The sequence below is a fragment of the Rhinolophus sinicus genome, linkage group LG06 (assembly GCF_036562045.2).
Source record: "Rhinolophus sinicus isolate RSC01 linkage group LG06, ASM3656204v1, whole genome shotgun sequence".
NCBI lineage: Eukaryota > Metazoa > Chordata > Mammalia > Chiroptera > Rhinolophidae > Rhinolophus > Rhinolophus sinicus.
In genome coordinates this window covers 108302965-108321477 of record NC_133756.1, presented here as the reverse complement: position 1 = coordinate 108321477, position 18513 = coordinate 108302965, and the positions used below count along the sequence as shown (strand labels likewise).

General features: G+C 40.1%; 1 long non-coding RNA gene across 1 annotated transcript in view; it reads left to right on the top strand.

Moving 5' to 3' along the window:
* The first annotated feature begins 398 nt into the window (after window positions 1-398).
* Window positions 399-18513, top strand: part of LOC141572433 (uncharacterized) — a 151853-nt gene continuing 133738 nt past the window's right edge. The window contains exon 1 of the long non-coding RNA XR_012497794.1: window positions 399-578. This is a non-coding gene — a long non-coding RNA (uncharacterized LOC141572433). The remainder of the gene's footprint in view (window positions 579-18513) is intronic.

The window sequence follows — 18513 nt, the reverse complement described above, 5'->3', positions numbered from 1 at the left end:
ACAGATTTCAGAAAATTCCTTAAAAAATCATAGATTCTTATAATAAGTTGGAACTAACTTTAGAAGTAATATTATCCAACTCTGTCAGTTAAAGTTGAAGAAGTTCTGGATCAGAAGCTTAAGGACCTTGCTCAAGGTCACAGAGTTAGTTTGTGAGTGATACAACGAAAGTAGCGTTCAGGTCTCCTGCTCTGGGTCTGGGACTCTTTCCGCCACACCTTGGTGCCTACATTCTCATCATTCTTATTCCTGCTCATGCCTTGTATTGCCTGTTACAAGATAGCTTTTAAGAAAAGCCTGATTTTTAAGCTCATTCTAAGACAGAGCCAAATAAGCACTTTGGATGGAAAACAGTTTTTAAATGATCCTGGGTGGAAAATTACCTTCAATGAGCTGTACTTAGCGTCACTATATGGTTTCCATTTATTCCGCAGATGCAAGAGTACGGGGGTCACCCTTTATTAGTATGTCCGATGCTGAGTCCCCAGCTCGGTCACGCTGTTTGATAAAGTCAGCCACCTGGATTCTTGCTGGAGTCTTCATTTCCCATTACAGTGTCTCCCAGCCCTGAGCAAATGGTGAGTTTTTATCTCTTCCTAGAATGTAGAAAATTGTGGTAATACTTGTTTTCTTGTTGTTGTTGTTTTGTTTTGTTTTTAAAGGAAGAGACAGTGCTGTCAGTTTTGTTCACCTTGGATTAACCTGACCTGTCATTAACATCACGTATGCATTGGAGGTGGGGACAGTAGCAGGGGCTTGTAACTGCCTGAAATTGCCTGAAATAACAAAGGCTGCTGTGGCAGGCTGTACAAAGCCAAGTGTTAGACCAAATCTTCAAAATCTTTCAAGAAGTTGCCCTCCAAATCAGAGCCTGATTCTGGCTTGTAAAAATCTTTTATTCCTTTTTTTTTCTCTTTCATCTTCCTTGCTTTTCCTTAATGCATTTTTTAAAGCATGCAATCAACTTGAAAGGGCCAAGTGCTCAAATTCAAGATCGAAATGAAAGCTGTCACTTTCTCATTTTCTCTGTACTTGTGAAATTCTCTGTGCTAGTCTCTTACTTTGCCTTGGTGTCCGCCCACAGCCAGCAAAACCATTCCCAAGTTTATAATGAGCAGTTTGACACCCCACTGCTTTTCTTTAACCCAAGATAGAAGTAATTAATATTATTCTAATTGGATAGAAAGAAAAGAGGGGTCTTTGTGACTAAGAGGGGAACAAGGTCATTGTCACCGATACCCAGGCAGGATTTGTGTGCTAAAACTGTCATGTGCTTCAAACATTTGCTTGATGTCTTGGTGTCAGGTTTTCAGAGTAAAATCCTATTATCCAAGGAAAACTACTCCATTTCTCAGCTTCTGCATGAGACTGGGGGAGAGGTGTATTACTGACCACCTGAAAACAGTAGAAACCAACAAGGCCATTGAAAACCTGAAGGTCTACCATATTGGTGGGGTTTCTACTCAACGGAAGGTTGCAGGGGAGAAAACTTCCTATTAGCTGGGAAGTCCATAGGAGGCCAATATTGGCAAACAAAATATATGAAAGAAGAGAAAAATGAGAGAGCAAAACAAGGAAAGAAGGAAAGCAATTGTGCAGAAATAAGATGAGGGTGGCTGGTCTTAGGTATGCAAAAGTACTGGAGGTTATTGGCTCTAGTTTTGATGAATGCTCTGGGACTCATTTGGCATGTATCGACCTGACCACACTCAATCCAGCCAGCTTGTTTTTCTGGTTTCCTCGTCCACAGGAGATTCAAAGCAACAAGTTAGAAAGCATAAAAGAGGCTGTGAGAGGCAGGCACTGACAGTAGCCAGAAAGAACACTGCCATCCCTGCAGGCAAAGAGAGGAAATCTGTGATATATAGGCTGAGGAATCTAAAAAGCACAAATGTCAAAAGCCAGCCCATGTTAAAAGAAAGTCCAATAATTAAGGTTCCTAAGAAAGACTCAGCGTCTTCAATACATATTGAGTTATTTCCAGGGTACTCTGTCTTCTTAGGTGGAAGAAAAAGAACATAATATTTTAAGAAATGCTTTAAAATGAGTATCTTGATGCGTAATGGAAGCCTTTTTATTTATCGGGCGCTGTCATTGCCATATTTTTTTCCTCCTGGCAGTTTGTTCCTAGCCTTAACCAATAATGTTTGAGTTCATCGTCCATGCCAGGTACTGTGACATGAGCTGAGGATACACTGATGAACCGAATAAGACATGGTCCATGCCCTCATGTTGCTAACAGTTTAAACTTGAGGCCACATCATTGATGTTTAATAAATAAAGTTTACTGAATAATGATTATTCCATGAGCATAGAGACAACGTTGCCATGAAAGAAAGAAATTCCATGGGAGAGTCCTGGGATGACACTGGGGAGGCAAAAGTCAAACCACATCAGAAATGGTGGGCCTTGTTAATGGGTTCCTGTCTATAATTTGAAATGAAAGGAAAGCCACTGAAGGTTAAGCTGATCAGATGTTCATCTTCCAAAGATCACTTTGGCTGCCTCATAGAGGTTGAATTGGTGGAAAGAGGGTGGTAGGCAAGCGGATGTGGAGAGAGGCATTGTGGTTCAGCTGAGTGATGGCAGTAGTTTGTTTTAGATCATGGGTGAGACTGAGTAAACTACACAGATTCTAAGGACATTTTAGGAGGTAAGCATGAAAATTACTGTTTGATATCACATGGGGAGTGAGGGAGAGGGGATCCTACGGATGATTCCTGTGTTTCTGGCCTGTGCAAGTGGGTGGTGGTACTTGTGCACTGAGACAGAGAGATCTTAGGAGAGGACTAAGTTTGGGAATTTGAGCTTGTTGAATTTGCAAGAACTTAAGATACCTTTCTCAGCTCTCAGGTCTTATATTTGTTATCATCACTTCTTAAATCCTTTCTCTAAGAGCTCACTGTCTCCAACTTGGGTGAGAATTGCAGGCTCCCTTACAGAGCACGGGGTATCTCTGTTATCTACCTGTTCCATTCAGAATGTGGATTCTCTGTGGGAAGGCATGATGGAATTGTTTTCTTTTGTGCAGCACCTTTGAGATATGTGTTGGGGGCTTAACAATATGTTTAGAATGCATGACAAGGAACGAATAACTCCTGCTAAGCTCTCCTAGTGGAGTTTCAGAGGTGAGGATCTGAGCCTCTGAGATGCAGATACCTTTCTCAGGCCACAGAGCTGATATATTGGTATTCAAACTCAGGTCTAGTTAGCTCTAGCCATTTTTATTCAAGCTCACAGGGAAGCCGTATCAATCAGTGTCCAAAAATAAGAGCACATGTAAATTAGGGTTTTAGTAGCGACCATTTACAAAGATGTGGGTGGAGTACAGGAAAACACAAGGGTTAGTGTGCAATAAACTGGCATGAGGCAGTATGGCTATTCCATCTCTTGGGTCTGAAAGGTGGTACAAAGTCTAGTAGAGATGGTCCCCTTGAGAAGAACCCTGAACTTTGGTGGTGGGGACAATTGGCCTGAAGTGACCCCTCTGTGGGGAAATCTGCGAGCCCCAAAGTCATTTTTCTCTTTCTCTCTGCTTTTTTATTGGAACTCCCCACTTAGATGAATCCAACGTCAAGCCAGAGAGACCCCTTGGTATAGTCCATAAACTGGCCTGCCGGGCGATGTGCAGGATGGAGAAGTGTGGGAAGGGTAGGCAGTGGCTCTGGAAGGCAAATGGCGGATTCTAATCTAGCACAGAGGGTAATATTTGAGCTTGGCATCAAGGGCTGAACATAATGTTTGCCCAATGGGTCTAGACATGAAATAGACTTTAATAAGCTTATACAAAATGCTGGAGAGTTTCGGTGAAGAATTCCTAGATGAAAAACAGCAACCTGTTAAGCATATAGCACTAGAATCAGAAAATATTTCTTTGGTCACTTGCTGGCTGTGGACTTCAGTGTCTTATTGTTGCAAATGAGAATATGGTTCACCAGCTTCACAGGAATAGGGAAGGGACCAAAGTGGAGACTATATATGAAAATCCTTTCTAAGATATAAAGCATTGTGTATAATTCATTGTGGTAAAGGAGAAAAGATACTAGAAATGCTAGTTACTACCTCATTGTGCAAGCTAATCTGTGTCTCAGTTGCCTTCTCTGTAAAATAGGAGTGACAATCTATCCATCATAAAGTTTTTTTATGAGGATTCAATATGATGATACATATAATATCTTTAAAATGTAATATTCAAAAGTTTAAATGAGATGATACATATAATGGACTTCAACATGTAATAGTCACCCAATGAAAGTTCTTATTTTACACCATTTCTCATTCCCAACCCTTTAGTCACTAAGTTCCCTGAAAATAACTATACTTGACACACCTCTGTACTTGACACACCTCTGTATTTATCTTAGAATTCATGGTAAGACTCCTACTAATCTATCATAGCTTTCAAGAGGGAAAGTGACCTTACTTGGCACTTAACAAAATGTGAGTGCCTAGAGGACATTTGGACTGTACTTCTAAGCACTCTGGAAGTTGTGGGACTGTTTTGTAGGGAACCTCTAGATAAGCCGGAACCTTCTGTTGTTCGAACCAATTAGGGCAGGACCATTAAGGTTTGGGATAGTTCTCTGAAAGTGGCCTTGTTTGTAAAAATATGTATTATTTTTGTATTAATATGTTTGTAATAATATGTAATAAATGTGTTCATGTTATATAGTTAGGGGCACGGTGGTGAGAATTCTTCATGCTAAGTAGAGAAGACAAAAGAAGAGTTTAGGGGAAGGATAGAGAGAGCACGTGGATTTTCTCACTGAGATTGAAAATAGCAAGTAAAATTACTAAGTAATAAACTACTAAGAAGTGGTACTTAGGAGACCAGAGCACGGAGTAGTGTTAGTGACTGAGGAATTCACCTCAGGCACAAAATTTAAGGCAGCTTCCAAAAAACTCAGTAATTAATATACAATTTCAATGTAGTATTTAAAAAAAAAAAAAATCAAATCAACAAACTACAGCCCAGTGCTGGGTTCTGATTTTGTAAATAAAGTTGTAATGGAAACAAGGCTGGGATTTCCCATGTTTCCCCAAAAATAAGACCTAGCTAGACCATCAGTTCTAATGCATCTTTTGGAGCAAAAATTAATATAAGACCTGATCTTATTTTACTATAATATAAGGCCTGGTCTTATATGATATGATATGATATGATATGATATGATATGATATGATATGATATGATATGATATGATACGATGTATAATCCTGGCCCTAATAATATAATATAATACCGGGTCTTATTTTAATTTTTGCTCCAAAAGATGCATTAGAGCTGATGGTATGGCTAGGTCTTATTTTTGGGGAAACATAGTAGGTGAGGCAAGTAAGACAAGGTTGTAAAGTACAACATCAGAATCTCTGTTTAAAATTTAGGTGTTGTGTCCATTGTAAGTTTCATTGCATTAATTTTAATTTTTAAAATATTGTTTCAAAATAAATATTAACCACAAGTATATACTTTGTATAATGTACTCACAAGCATGTTGTTTCTATCGAATTTTATTGAAGAAAGGCAACATGCTGTTAAGGAGTATTTTATGATCGATGAAGGGAAAAGCCACTACCATTATTTGTTGTTTTAGCATTGATTTAGTTGCACTTGGTAATTCCCTGCAAGACATTTTGACACTACTTGAGAAATCCATCCCTTTGATTCTCTAGATTAGTGATAATCTGAAAATATAACCTCAGTATGTAGACACTGGCAGTTGTGCTGTTTTATGTGTTCACTTTGCTAAACTTCAGTTTAGTATGTTTGTTTAAATTATGGGAACTATCTTATATTCTACAAAACTGCTCTTACATGTCTCAAAATAGAAGTTCTAAGATATGTCTATGTCAGTGGATATGGGAAAATGATTTTTTGGCACTATTATAAATGTCATTTCAAATGCCATTGTAATTGCTGAAAAATTGTAGATTTAATTGTACGTTAACCCACAGAAACATACAATTGAATCATATTTCAAATTGAAATAGTGTATGTATTTCTGTTCATTTCAGAAAATAGTTTTGTATATATGATATTTAGTCAACTTGTGAGTTCTGATATTATCTAGGCCTCTCTCAACTTCTCTGCCATTTTAGACTCTGATAAACTTAGTAAACTTGAACTTTACATGGACTAGGTTACTGAGTTTTATCTTGGTTACTGAGTTTTTTGTTGCCTCTTACATGTGTGCCATGGAAAGTACCTCACTTGCTTTACCCTCATCCTGGCCCTAAGCAGAACTACCTTTTTGGGGGGCATATTTTTACATGCCAGGAATTTAACATGTACTATCTTATCTTACTCAGTCCTTACCTTATCCCTGTGAAATAACTATTGTTATCTTCATTCTTTTATTTATTTATTTATTGGGGAAGGGGAACAAGACCTTATTGGGGAACAGTGTGTACTTCCGGGACTTTTCCAAGTCAAATTGTTCTTTCAATCTTAGTTGTGGAGGGTGCAGCTAAGCTTCAGGTCCAGTTACTGTTGTGAGTTGCAGGGGGCACAGCCCACCGTCCTTTGTGGGAGTCAAGGAGTCCAACCAGCAACCCTGTGGTTGAGAGCCCATGCTCCAACCAACTGAGCCATCTGGCCACCCAGGAGCTGAGCAGCAGCTCATTGACTTCATTCTAGTTGAGGAGGGCACAGCTCGCTGGCCCATGTGGGAATTGAACCGGCAGCCCTGTTGCCCAGAGCTTGGGTTCTAACCAACTGAGCCACCGGTCTGCCCCCTCTTCATTCTTTACGTGACAAAACCAGCTGCTAGAGAAGAGTAACTTGTTGAAATGGCATGTCTGATTCCAGAGCTCATTCTTTCCCACTCCAAAGGCATGACTAACGCTGAGTACTTTTCTTATGCCTAAGCCACCCATCCCAGAACTGGGTTCTCTGCATAGGTGGTATCTGCAACTGGTAACTTTCAGTCTCTTCCTGCCAGACAACATTCCATGAGCCAGAGAAAAATTATATGCCTTGCATGGCTTCCTAATTTGTAGCAGCTCGAAGGAAAATAGCAGAGCCTTTCAGCTGCAACATCCTGGCTGCCGAAAGAGGAAAGGAGAGGCAGCTCTTCCTGCAAGCACACACTGTGCTCATTATCCAAATGGGCATCAGCAGGGTCCTGGCTGAAGCTCCACAGACATGTCGGTTTGATGGTTTGAAACTAGATTGCACTCTGAGGAGGCTGGTCTTAGAGTTGACCCTTTAACTATTTCTGAGTTCAGTGGTGCATGGCTGCCCTCTTTAGGGCCCCAACAGTTAGAATATGGGGGATCTGCGTTGCCTGGGGATATGCCAGACTCCTGACACGAGGATACTCAGAACACCATGAATAGCTTCAAGTTTAAAATTTGACTGTTCCCTTAAAAAGCAAAGATACTGGGAAAACAAAGTCTGGGAGATGTTCTGTGGCAAGAATCTAGGGGCAGTTCTAATTTCTACTACTTCTAAGACTTAGGAAGGTGGACTGATAACAGTAATTGGTTTCAGAATCATGTGTCACCTCATGAAAGAGAGTAGTGTCACTGGCCTGAAGGAGGTAGGGGCACTCTTTATTTTTTGTTTCCTTTTGTATCAGAGACCCAAGGCTTTATCAACCCCAAAATTATGTCCCTGCCTGTTATGGGCTGCACGTTTGTGTCCCTCTCCCATCCATCCTGCAAATTCATACGTTGAAATCTTAACCCCTAACATGATATTGGGAAAGGGGGCCTTTGTGTTGTAATGAGGTCATGAGAATGGAGCCCTCGTGAATGGATTAGTGCTTTTATAAGAGCACTTGAGACACGAGATTGTTCTCTCTCTCTCTCTCTCTCTCTCTCTCTCTCTCTCTCTCTCTGCTATGTGAGGATACAAAGAGAACATAGCCATCTGCAAATGAGGAGCAGGGCCTTCACCAGAAACGGGACCTGTTGGCACTTTGACCTTGGACTTACCAGCCTCCCAAACTGTGTGAAACATATGTTTGTTGTTTAAGCCACCCAGGCTATGGTATATTTGTTATAGCATCCTGCGTTGACTCAGTCATCACTCCTCTTCTACATGGGTACTATTTCGAGGTAGTGCAAATAGTGTCTCCTTCTGCTCACATCTTTGGACCATTATTTTTAGACTAATAAGACTCCAAAAATAGCTTTTCAGAAAATAAGGAGAGAAAGATGCTGGAATCAGGGCTTTTCAAACATAGGGTATTCAGTAAATATTTGTTGAATGAATGAATAAATGATGACAAGAGATGTTGGCCCTGTAGTGAAGTGTTGTAGATGGGGGTTGAGGCGGGGTCATTAGCAAATTAGCAAAATAACCCACACTCATGGTAACACATGTTGAGATATGAGTATAGGAGGCGTATACATATGATCCCACCTTAGTCCAGCAGAAGAACACTGGAATAAAGCAGACCAGACAGGCGAGATGGTGATTGGATCTGTGTTCCTGATGTTATAAGAACTGGATGGGAATGAAGCCAAGCACCGCCTGCATCCTGTCAAAGGCAAATGTGAGCCTATGCAGGAAAAACAAAAACAGAGACCTAAACAAGCAACAAATTAGCAAAACAACCCCCACTTAGAAAAAACTGGGAAAGAGGCAATTGACCTCAAGACTCAGAGAAAGAGTATACCTCTGTAAATGACTAATTATGGAAATCCCCCCCCCCCCGATATTTGGAAAACTCTTGACAAGATCTGTGAGGTCTAGCAAGATAAGACATCTCTGAAACAGGAGGCGAAGGCTCTTAGAAGGCAGAATCTGTTAAGATGCCCCATAAGATGAGGATGATTTGTAATGACATAGTAGAGAGATGAGAAAAATGAGGACGCAAACAACAAAAGCAAAATTAGGTAGTAAAATTAAAACGCACAGTGAAGGAGTGTGTTTTTCTTAATGAAAGAAATAATATGGCTATAAGCAAAACTTAAGGAATTACATAACATAATAGAGTCCAAGAGTTATTTTTGGGGGGACAATGAGAATATTTAAAGTCAAACTTTTGAAAAATCTTAAAAAATAGGAACCTAAATGAACAAAAGCTGGAAAGAGAAAGTATTTATAATAACAAAGACAGAGTTTAAATTTTGAAAAACACATTATATAAAACTCCATAGTAATAAATAGGAAAATTGGTGACATAGATTAATTTTGCCTAAGAAAAATGTCTTATCAAGTTGACTCAGAAACAAGTAAAAAAACTTGAAAAGATCAATAACCAAAGATTAAGTAGACAAGAATTATCAAAAATTACCTCTCAAAGGGCTTAGGTAATTTAAAACTCTGAGGAAACAAATAATTCTGTTGTAATATATGTTTATTTTGTAAACTATATAAAAGTTTCGAAAAATATGAAAAGATACTCAAATTATTTTATAAAGGTAACATGCTTATTCACAAGTCTGACAAACATAGCCAACGCAGATAAAAAAAAATTAAGGATTTAAATAATAACTAGCAGAATTGAACTCGAAAGCATGTTTAACAAGTCATCTACTGTCTGTAGCATTTATCACAAGAATGCAAGATTATTTAACAGCAAGGCATTTGTAAGTAAATGCTTCAGATTGACAGTTGCTAAAACAAAGTATGTGACAATCTCAAATTAAGAGATGGCATTGATAAATATTAATATCCAAAACTTTTTTTAAAAAGAGGATGTCAAGAAACTCCTTATCAGAAATAAAAAAATACTTCCCTTAAACCAAAAACAGGTATCATCCTTTGAGTGATTTATTAAACAAATCTTTATGGAGTGTCTACTATGTGCTAGGGAATTTTTAAGCCACCGAGGGTACACCAGTGAAAGAAACAGACAGTAACTCTGCCCTCCTGGAACTTAAATTGGAATGAAGTGACATTTAATACAAAAGGCAAATAAGTTTTATGTGTGTGTGTGTGTGTGTGTGTGTGTGTGTGTGTGTGTGTGCATGCATGCTGATATTTATAAGTGCTAAGAGGGAAAGTAGAGCATGAAAGGGGAATAAGATACGTCGTGAGTGGGAGGTACTACAACTTTAGGTTTGGTGGCCACAGAAGGCCCCACTGAGAGGTGACATTGGGGCAAGAACCTGAGGGAGCTGAGCAACCTGGGGTGAAAATAGTATGAAATGAGGTCAGAAAACAATGTGTAATGAGGGCGGCAGGGAGATGGTAGTAAGAAGACAAATCATGGTTGAATTTGTCAGCCGTTGGTAGGATTTTTAACTCCTAATTCCAGTTCAGTGAGCCCTTGGAGGAGGCTGAGATAAAATTGTTTGCCTGCTGTATTGAGACTAGGCTAAAGCGGATGTGGGCAGAAGCAGGGAAACTAGAAGAGGCTTTTGCAAAAATCCAAGCAATCTGTGCTAGGGTGATGCTGAAAAACCATGGAATTCTACATTTATTTTGAAAATAAGACAAACAAGAATTTCTGAAGGATGGGGTGTAGGACAGGAAAAGAAGCGTTGAGGATGATTCTAAAGTTTGCACAACCGAAGGGTGGAATTGCTGTTTCCTGAGCTGGGGAAGGCTATGGGTGGGGCTTGTTTAGTGGAAATGCCAGCAACTCCATTTTGGAAACATTTGTGTTGCTTTGCTTGTTAGACCTCAAGTGGAGATGTTTTGGAATCTGTTGGTTATACAGTCTGGAGTTCAGAGGAGAGGTCCAGGCTAGATATATAGATTTGTGAATTTTCGCATATTGGTGTCACTAAATGACAGTCACACTAATGACACAGTCAAGGAAGGATGAAACTCTGGAGAAATTCTCATTCAAATCAGGCACAAAGTGTGTGCCCTCTAAACATTATTAGTTAATAAGATTCTGGAAATAGTCTTGTAAGATATTAAATGTATAATTATTGGTTAGCAATAAAAAAATTAAGTAATATAATTTGGTTCCATGACAGCCTATACTGTTGAATTTTCTTTCACCTCTTTATGTCTTTTCAATCTCCTTTGGGGTCCATGTCATTGGTGGATTGAATATATAGGTGATGATTCCACAGGATATTCTTTGAATTTCCTTTGTTTTTACTTATATATAGGCGGGTGGCACTGAGGCAGTGATCACTATTGTTTGCATGTCAAGGAATATGAGCTTTAAAATCAGGCATTTCCAGATCCAGGGTCCAGCTCTGCAATTTGTGAGTTTTGAACTTAATTATTATCTCAGCCCCGTTTCTCTGATCCGAACTATAATACAAAGTGTGACAATTTTAACTTGTTGCAACAATGTTGCTAACTTTTTTGATATCGGAGGGATTATTCATTATGAGTTTGTACCAACTGGACAAACAGTTAACCAAGTTTACTATTTGGAAGTGCTGAAAAGGCTGCGTGAAAAAGTTAGATGACCTGAACTTTTTGCCAACAATTCAAGGCTCTTGCATCAGGACAATGCACCAGCTCACACAGCACGGTCTGTGAGGGAGTTTTTAGCCAGTAAACAAATAACTGTATTGGAACACCTTCCCTACTCACCTGATCTGGGCCCCAATGACTTCTTTCTTTACCCGGAGATAAAGGAAATATTGAAAGGAAGACATTTTGATGACATTCAGGACATCCAGGGTAATATGATGACAGCTCTGATGGTCATTCCAGAAAGAGTTCCAAAATTGGTTTGAAGGGTGGACTAGGCACTGACATTAGTGCATAGCTTCCCAAGGGGAGTACTTCAAAGGTGACCATAGTGATATTCAGCAATGAGGTCTGTAGCACTTTTTCTAGGATGAGTTTGCAAACTTAATTGTCAGACCTCATACATCTGTAGTGACAGCAATGCTGCCTGCCTCTCAGGATGTGTTGAAGAGTAAATGAGACAGTATATGTAAATAGGTATGTTCTTGGAAACGAACAAAAGATCTATAAATGTTTTTTAAGTAGATATAAAAGTGAATAAACTGTCCTAGGACTTGAAGGATACAATCCTATTGACATATACTGATGTGTTCTCAAGGTGATAACAGAGTATGTTACTTAAAATAAGACATAATGTGGAAATCTCCAGGCTGTACTCTGTCTGCAGTAGGTTCTATTGCTTTCTCCCAGAGCAGCTGTGCCTTTTTTGAAACTTAGAGCTTGTGTCCTTAAGTGAGGGGTTTCCGGGCATCCCACTCTACTGGGACAGCAGATGGTCTGTGGAGAAAAGGAGCAATTGAGCCTGCTGCCTGAGGGAAATCTTCCCTTTTCCTTGGAATTTTATGGCTCACAATGCCTGCAAGTCTCATTTCAGATTGTCAGTCTCCTGAGCTGACGGAATGTTTTCCCAGAGTCTTTCAGGATTTAAATTAGGCTGTCTACATCACACCATTTATACATGAGACCATGGTTTCTAACAGAAACACAATTCGAACTGGAACAATTGGAGTCTTCTTGGTGGGCTGTTTGCCCAGGATCCTTCAGTGTCCAAGATGAAGGGAGGTAGCAAAATCTGCTGATAATGGAGGCTGCACATTCATTTATTCATTCAACAAACACTTACTGAGCACCATCTGGCCAAGGGCAGGTTACCAAACTATTGCTGTGTCAATAGCCTACTTCTTCAAGGATTTTAGAAGACAGATTTTCCTGTGACATATCCACCCTGAGCCTCACGGAGGGGGATAACAGAGTGTTTGCTGTTCTCCAGCACTGCTGCCCCACTCCTGCCCGAGAACTAACAGTAGCACAGCCATGACCTGCTTACCGCTTACCCCTCGCCCTCATTCCTGGTACTCCAAGTAGAGACACTACTACTAGCACGTTTACCTGTCCGTGGTATATCTGTCACCCAGCTCAACTGGATAGCTCAACAATACACAAATATACAGTGGTGTCTCTATGTTTCAGTACTCATTTCATGTTCGAATACTAGTAACTTGAGTGTGGAACAGTGATGAATTTGCTAAAGAAAAATGGGCATTTGGTTCCATATGTATGTGTGTGTGTGAATCTTGAATGACTGTGTGATTTTGCTTGTTTCTCTTTAAATTTTCACACGTGGATGTCTTTGTAATTCCAACCAGAATGATGCTCTTCATGAACCTGGGTTACATTATAACCTCAGAATGTTTGGTCCCTCCTACAAGTACCTACTGTGTTAGTACATTCAGCTGCACAATTCATACATGGTAGGTCGATGCACCCATTTAATGAATAGATCAAAGATTGATTCGATTTTAAAAAGAGGAAAAGGGAAAGAGACAGAAGGGACTAAGATGAGTCTAGTGGATGAGTAGATAAGATGGGAGGAAGTGATGGCAGGAGCTGTCAATTAGAGGGTGAGGGGTCAGGGAGGGAGAAAGATTTTCCTAGTGTTTCCAAGTCATATCGCAGATTGCTGAGGTTGTGAAACTCAGATTTATGGAAAAGAAGTATATTCTCAAGGATCTGGGATTTTCATATGTCAAGCATTTCCAAAGTCTGGGATTCTAGGCTTCTTTGATCTTAAGAGGCCATGTTACGTAATTGTAAGATGCAGCTTTCAATAGGACATTGCCTGTCCCTATTAACGGACCAAGTGTGGAGTCCTGAGCAGCTGGTGGAACCTTCCAAGTCTGCAGCTCCAAGTTCATGATTGTTGTTCAGTCAGTTCTTTTTCAATGGATGGATTAGGGGTTCTGAAGGGGTGGAGGTGGATATGAAAGTGCTTTGAAAGCACCTGTCCATGTTACCTTGAACAAGTTGACTTGGGCAATTGCCGGTACTTGATGGGAGTCCACTGCTATTTACTAAGCATCCCACTATGTGCCAAGTACTGTTTATCACATACTTGTCCTAACTCATGCTACAAAGACCTGGTCAATTAGGAAGTTTTTTAGATGAGGGAAATGAGTACGTTAAGTTGCCAAAGGCACACACTTGGTAAATTGTAGAGCTAACACTCTTTCTTCTATACCGCACTGCCTCTTGCATTTACTTAGTCTGGGAATCACACTGGGTTTCCAGACACTCTGTGTCTATTAATCAGAATGGAATGTAGGTTAGGGGCAGATTTGAAGAAGTATCTAGACACACTCCATTGTCATTCCATTGCATTTAACTAACTACCACTAAGATACTCCACAGTGCTAAGCAGTTAATATGGATACTGCATTTTGTCTTCGTATAATAATATAAGTGCTACTACATTATATAGAACCCAACAAACAGACAGACAAACCCACAGCCAACACTCAGAGGGCAGTAAAATTTGATTCTAAATCCTATCCAGTCAGTGGCAGAACCTACTGGGAAACAATCCATGGGCCTTTCATGTTTCTGTTTCTATTAGGAGCAGAGGCACTGATTACCTTTGTTCTGGACTATCTTTTCAAGGATGTTTGTCAGGGGCAAAGTTCTGGAAGATAGGGATAGTACCTTCCCTCTGTGTCATCCACCCCTGGAGCAAAGGTCAGGCAGGCTTAATGTCTAGTATAGTAAATACAGTAAGATAGCGTCTCCCTTTGGAGCATAGAGCAGGCATGCTTATTACCCATTACAAAAGATTTAAGTTCTTCAAGCTCGGAGTCCCTCTCTGTAACATAATGCACTGTATGTACAGGTGTTAACTGGCCCTCTTTGCATCACCCCATGGGAATTGGGGCTTGGAGAACCATCCAAAATGGCTGCTACTCTATCTACTGTTGTTGCTGTGAGTAATAAAACTGTCCTTTGTCTCTAATCCAGGAGTCTTATGTTTTATACCCGTACCCATGAAATTGTGGCAACCTAACTTGTTAGCTTGCAAGTAGGGTAAAAATCTCAACCCCTGCATAGCTCTCAAGAGAACCTTGATTCAAATGCAAGTCAGTCTGACTCCAAAACCCATATTATTTCCCATTGCACTCCTGCTAGAAGTTGTGTGTTTAGCGGTAAGTAATATAAGTGGAATAAAATTATCTTGCTTCCTTCCTTACTGGGCCATCTTTTCATTCAGAGTGTTTCTGGAGTAAATGGCAGTTTCTGCTTTCCTATTCTTATGCCATTTTTAAAAGATGTTTTTGGACTCTGAAAGTGAATCTCTCGTTAGTCACTAGGTCGAGTGTAGAGGAAGGAATCTGTGTGTCTGCTGGCTCTGTGAGGATAAGATAGTAGACTTTATCTGGGGCCAGGACAGGAAAAATAACAAGCAATCTGTCACCTTGTTGTCCATCTTAATTTTCCTCACAACAGAGGGGGAGGGATAGGTCTAAATTACACAAGCATTGCCTTCTTATGCCCAGTGGTTTAGTCTACTGGCCTATCTGAACTTGTCCCGTTAGTTGAATTTATCAATAATACTCCATATATGTATAGCTCTGTACAGTTTAGAAATTACAAAAAGACAAGCATTAGTTGCTATTTGGTCATAGTAATCATTTTGAAAGATAGAAAATTAAAGGCTCAGAGAAGTTAAGTGACTTTCTTAGAGTCACACAGTTCCAGAATTAGAACTTGAATCCAGATCTACTGATTTCCTGCTCAGTGTCTTCTCTGCAAAAATCTCTCTCAGTGAGTTTTTGTTTTTCAATGACGAATAGCCCTCACACTCTTTGTAAGGTTGTCAATGCTTTAACAACAAATGAGCCCTGAGGTAACCTTAAACAAGCAGCAATCAAGATAATTCCAGTCAAGAGGGGAGTGATTGAGACCTTGCCTCTCCAATGTCCCAAACTAAAAGGCAGCATGGAGGTGCAAATGTGGAGGTCAGGGAGCACACAGTAAGCATCTGATATATGTTGACAGAGCTACAAATTAGTGAAATCTCTCTCTATAGAATAATGTATATCATCTCTGTCTCCCGTTTTCTTATTATCAGATAAGCACATATTTCATTAGCAATTTTGTTCCTATCACAGAGGAATGTGGTCAGATAATTTTCAGAGCAAAATTTCTCCAGATGTACCAGTGTCTTAAGAAGTTTTCTTTTCTCTTGTTCCTTCTTAATTTCCTTAAACTTTTATGTGGAAAGTGCTCTCTTAATGATTGAGGGGACAAAAATGATGACTAACAAGTAAACCCATTCCTTGAGCATTTTGCATTCCAAATGTGATTTCAGATATACGCAAAATCAGCTCCAACTCGAAAAAGAATGAAATAGCACTGGTTTGGAGAAAGATGGAAAGCCCTGTATCTGAGCAAAGAGATGTTAAATGATGTCCAGTTAGTGCCATTGGTAACAAGTTTATTAAGCAGGTGTGTTTGGATCGACTGAGTCTTCCTGGATGAGTAGAATTTTGGTAGAGAAAGAGAGGAGACCACTCCTGGCAGAAGGAAGAACATGGACATAGGGATAGACAAGAAAAGTGAATGTTATATTTGAGAAAAAGGCGGGATTATAGAGTTCAGGGAAAAATAATGAACAGTGAAGACGGGGAAGTAGGATAGGGCTACAGTAAAGAGCTCTGACTGTCATTGAACGACCCTGTGACTACATGCAGTTATAGTCTATGAGGTATCATAGCAGTTTTACGGGAGAGGTGTAGCATGATTCATGCCCTTTATTTCACATCTGTCTCTCAACACAGTGACACTATTACTTCCACGTATTGGCCTCATTTTGCAGAAGCAGAAATGGAAACTTAGGAAAACATCAGTAACTTTCCCCAGGTCATAATACTGATGACAGAGCAAAGCTTCCAGCCCAAGTCTTTCTCTTACATCTCAGCCACCCAACATGGAAAATGACTACCTTACCAGTACTTTTGATGCCCACTAAGGAAGGAATAAAAACAGAGTGCTGAAGGTAAATGGCTTGGTATAATTGCAGTAGGAATAATTAGCAGTATACTCTCATTTGCTAATTCCAGAATTCTCAGATTTTAGGGTGCATACCAAGGACTTGGCATTCTGGTCCAGTAGGTCTGGGAAAACACCTGAGACTCTGAGTATCTAATGAGCTTCCCGGGGGTCTTGAGGCCTTTGATCCTTTAACCAAATTTTGCACAGCAAGGCTTGTAAACCTGCCTCTTGCCCCCAGCCCTATGTGGAAGACACACATGCACTTCACATGTATCCTACCTGCCCCCAAATATGCTCAATAACATTTTCCTTTTGTGTGTTATTCCACCTGGGTTGTGTCTCTGAGTCGTGAAGGAGCATCGCAATTGAATATGCAGAAGCACCTAACAGTGTCTGACCCATTCTAGGGGCCCCAGAAAGTTGGCTAACTCTGTTTTCATTGATGATCACTCTTTCCTCTCTAGCCTCTACACCCCACTCTCTTCTCTGACTCCTCCTAAAATAAAATGTGAGTTAAGTATTTTAGGAATAAAACTGGTGAAACGTGAAGATTTTCTTGAAAGAAAGTTAACATTTAGAGAGCTTTATAAATTACCATTTCTAAGCTAAGCTCATTGGTGGCTTGGAAGTTCAGACATTAAGCTGTGGTGCTTTAGGCAGTTTCTGCCTTGGAAGATCTGAGCCCTGCTCAAAGCAGCCCCCAGCCCCTACAGGTTTCTCCCCTCCCTGTATCTGCTCTAAATTCTGATGAGCAGAGTTCTCGGCTGACAGGGCCAACAGCATCTCCTCTCTGAGCCTTATTTGCTGTTTACCCTTAGCTTCCACTTCTTTTCCATTCCCATCGTTCCTCTCCCTTCTCTCTATGCTTTGAGGCCTGTCTCATTATTTTTCTTTGATCTCTTATTTCCCGCCCTTCTTTCTACTGCCTTTTTGTGAATTGCCACAGGGAATGGTATTAGCTGGGAGAAATGAGTTAGGTGGCTGTAGGTGGAGCTGATCTGTATTCACAGACCCATGGAATGTTTATTGCAGCTGGAGAAAACTGAGTGATGCCTGATCAATTCCCCATGAGAGAAAGAACAAAAAATACCCGAGACTCAGAGACAGACAGTGACTTTTCCAGAGCTCCACATCTCCTGACTCTATTAGATACATGACCCTTTCCATACAGAAGCCTTTTTATTCAGTGATATGGAGAAAGGAAAGAACTGACAGCCACCAGACACCGTACTAGGTAATTTACGTTTATAACTCATGAAAGCCTCACCAAAGCTACATAAGAATTGAAAATTACTGTTCTTGTGTTATAGGTGAAAAAACTAAGTCTCGGAGAGTGTAAGCAAATTTCTTAAGCTGGCTGAGCAAATCAGTGGCAGAACCAAAATGAAAATTCAAGGCTAGGTAATAGCAAATCCATGGAAATGGTAAAGATTAGAATGGAAATTAATGAAAGGAGAAAATGAACAAATAGTAGAAAATATCAACAGAAGTAAATGTTTGTCCATTAAAAAAATCAATAGAGTTGTTATGCATCGACACCAGTGCCTAGTCCACCCTTCAAAGCAATTTTGGAATTATTTTTCTGGAACGGCCATCAGAGCTGTCGTTCTATTACCCTTGATGTCCTGAATGTCATCAAAATGTCTTCCTTTCAATATTTCCTTTATCTTCAGGTAAAGAAAGAAGTCATTAGGGGCCAGGTCAGGTGCATAGGGAGGGTGTTCCAATACAGTTATTTGTTTACTGGCTAAAAACTCCCTCACAGACATGCTGTGTGAGCTGGTGCATTGTTGTGATGCAAGAGCCATGAATTGTTGGCAAAAAGTTCAGGTCGTCTAACTTTTCATGCAGCCTTT